The following is a 3,057-nucleotide window of genomic DNA, read 5'->3' on the forward strand; positions in this document are numbered from 1 at the left end:
AGAGATGGAAGTCAGACCTAGCAAGCTGGAAGACAAATCTCTCTCAATACTTAGCAGTCTAAGATAGAAGAGCAAGCAGAAAAAAGGATTTAAAAAATCTGAAGAAAGTATAAGACATATGTTGGACTATATAAAGAGGAATAACTTAAGAATTACTGGCATTCCAGAACAGGAAGAATTACACAAGTCCACAGAGGAGACAGTTGAACAACTGCTAGAAGAAAATTTCCCTAACATCCTGAAAAAATGAAAAGATAAGCATTCAAGAAGCTCAATGAACCCCAGGAAGGATAGACCCCAAAAGAAAATCACCAAGACATATCATAAGCAAGCTTTCTAAAATCAAGGATAAGGAGATAATCCTGAAAGCAGCTAGGGAAAAGACAAGTGTTACATACAAAAGCAAGCAAATAAGATTATCTCTGATCTCTCAGCAGAAACCAATCAGGACAAGAAGGCAATGCAGAGACATAAAACCCTGAAAGAAAAAAAAAAAAAAAAAGCCAACCAAGAATCATCTACATAATCTACCATATAAATAAGAAAAAGGAAAAGAACCACATGGTCATATCAATTGATGCAGAAAAAGCATTTGACAAAATCCAACATCCATTCCTGATAAAAACACTTAACAAAGTAGGATTTGAAGGAAAATTCCTCAACATAATTAAGAGCATTTTACAAAACCAACAGCCTACATTACTCTCAATGCAGAGAAATTGAAAGCCTTCCCATTGCAAACAGGAACCAGACCAGGATGCTCTTTATCACCACTCCTATTCAATATTGTTTTGGAAGTCTTAGCCAGAACTATAAGGCGAGATAGGGAAATTTAAGGCATCCAAATTGGCAAAGAAGAAGTAAAGCTCTCTCAATTTGCAGATGATATGATCATAGAAACCCAAAAAAAACTACTGGAACTCATTGGAAGATTCAGCAAAGTGGCAGGGTACAAGATGGATTCCTCTATACTAATAATGACAGCACTGAAAAGGAAATTAAGAAAGCAATGCCATTTACAATAGCCACCCAAAGGATGAAATATTTAGGAATAAATGTAACCAGAAAAACACAGACCCTATACAAAGAAAACTATAGAACCCTTATAGGAAGCCAAAATAGACTTACAAAATAGAAGAAAATACCACATTCCTGGATAGGAAGATTTAACATTGTGAAAATGTCAATACTACCCAAAGCAATCTACATATATAATGCAATCCCAATCCAGATTCCAAAGACATTCTTTAGAGAAATGGAAAAGCAATTACAAACTTTATATGGAAAGGAAAGAGACCCAGAATAAGCAAAGCACTGCTTAATAAGAAGAACAAAGTTGGAAGCCTCTCATTCCCTGATTTCAAAATTTACTATATGACTACAGTGGTCAAAAAGCCTGGTATTGATACAATGAAAAGAATCAAAAATCTAGAAATTGGATCAATGGAAAGAATCGAAAATCTAGAAATTAATCCATCCACATACAGCTAACTGATCTTTGGCAAGAGGCAAAGTACATTGATTGAATCGGGGAAAACATACTCTCTTCAACAGATGGTGCTGGCAGAACTGGAAATCGATATGCAAAAGATTGAAATAAGACCTTGATCTCACACCATATACAAAACCCAACTCAGCATGGATTAAAGGCCTGGATGTGAATCCCAGAATTATAAAGGTAATCAATGAAGAAAATAGGGAAAAATTTAAGGGCTCTAATACAGGACAAACACAGACTACCAAACATTGCAAAAATTACACAAACTAAAGAAGACAAAATAGATGATTGGGACATTCTAAAAATTAGGAACTTAATGTGCATCAAAAGATTTCACCAAAAGAGTAAAAAGGGATCCCCTAGAATGGAAAAAAATCTTTTGCAATGACATATTAGACAAGGGACTAAGTTCTAAAATCGATAGGAAACTATAACACCTCTGGATGGGAAAGAGATTTGCAGAAGACCTATACTTCACAATGTCTCAAAAACTAGCTCAACATGGACTAAAGATCTAAATGTAAATCCCAGAAATATGAACATTATCAATGAAAAAGTAGGGACCAATTTAAGGGCTCTAGTATATGGCATACATAGATTATTAAACATAGCAAAAGAGCATACAAACAAGAGAGAACAAATTAGATGACTGGGACATACTAAAAAATAGAACTTTATGTGCATCAAGAGTAACCCACAGACTGAAAAAAAAACCAAAATCTTTTGCAAGAACACATCAGACAATGGAATAATCTCTAAAATTTATAGGAAATGACAACACATCTACAAGAAAAAGACACATAACCCGATTTAAAAAATGTGCACAAGACATTTACAGACACTTAACTAAGGAAGACATTCTGGCAGCAAACAAACATATATAAAGAAATATTCAATGGCTAATGATGTTAGCCATTGGTGGTGGTGGTGGTGTGCCATGGAGTTGGTTCAGATTCATAGCGATGCTGCACAGGGTTTCCCAGGCTGTAAATCTTTATGGGAGCAGAAAGCATCATCTTTCTCCCGCAGAAACTCTGGTAGGTTTGAACTGCTGACCCTCCCTGAGGTTAGCAGCCTGATTAGTAACCACTACGCTACCAGAGCTCCTTCATTAGCCATTAGAGAGATTCAAATCAAAACAACAATGAGATATCATCTCACGCCTGTGGCGACAGCAAGGTTCAAAAAAGTAGAGGACAGCAAATTTTGGTGAGGTTGCAGAGAGACTGGAACCTTCCTACATTGCTGGTGGGACTGTAAATTGGTTTAACCATTCTGGAGGATGGCATGGCACTTCCTCAGAAAGCTGGATGTAGAAATGCCTTATAATCCAGCAATTCCTCTACTTGGTATATAGCCACAAGAAACAGGAGCCAGAACGTGAGTAGATATATGCATACCAACGATCATTCCAGTACTTTTCACAATAGCAAAAAGTTGGAGACAGCCTAAGTGCCCACCAATGGAAGAATGGATAAACAAACTCTGGTACATACACACAATGGAATACTATGCTACCTTGAAGCTGCAAAACACTGAATAACATGGATAAGCCTTGA

Source organism: Chrysochloris asiatica, unplaced genomic scaffold (genome assembly GCF_000296735.1).
Source record: "Chrysochloris asiatica unplaced genomic scaffold, ChrAsi1.0 scaffold00036, whole genome shotgun sequence".
Classification (NCBI taxonomy): domain Eukaryota; kingdom Metazoa; phylum Chordata; class Mammalia; order Afrosoricida; family Chrysochloridae; genus Chrysochloris; species Chrysochloris asiatica.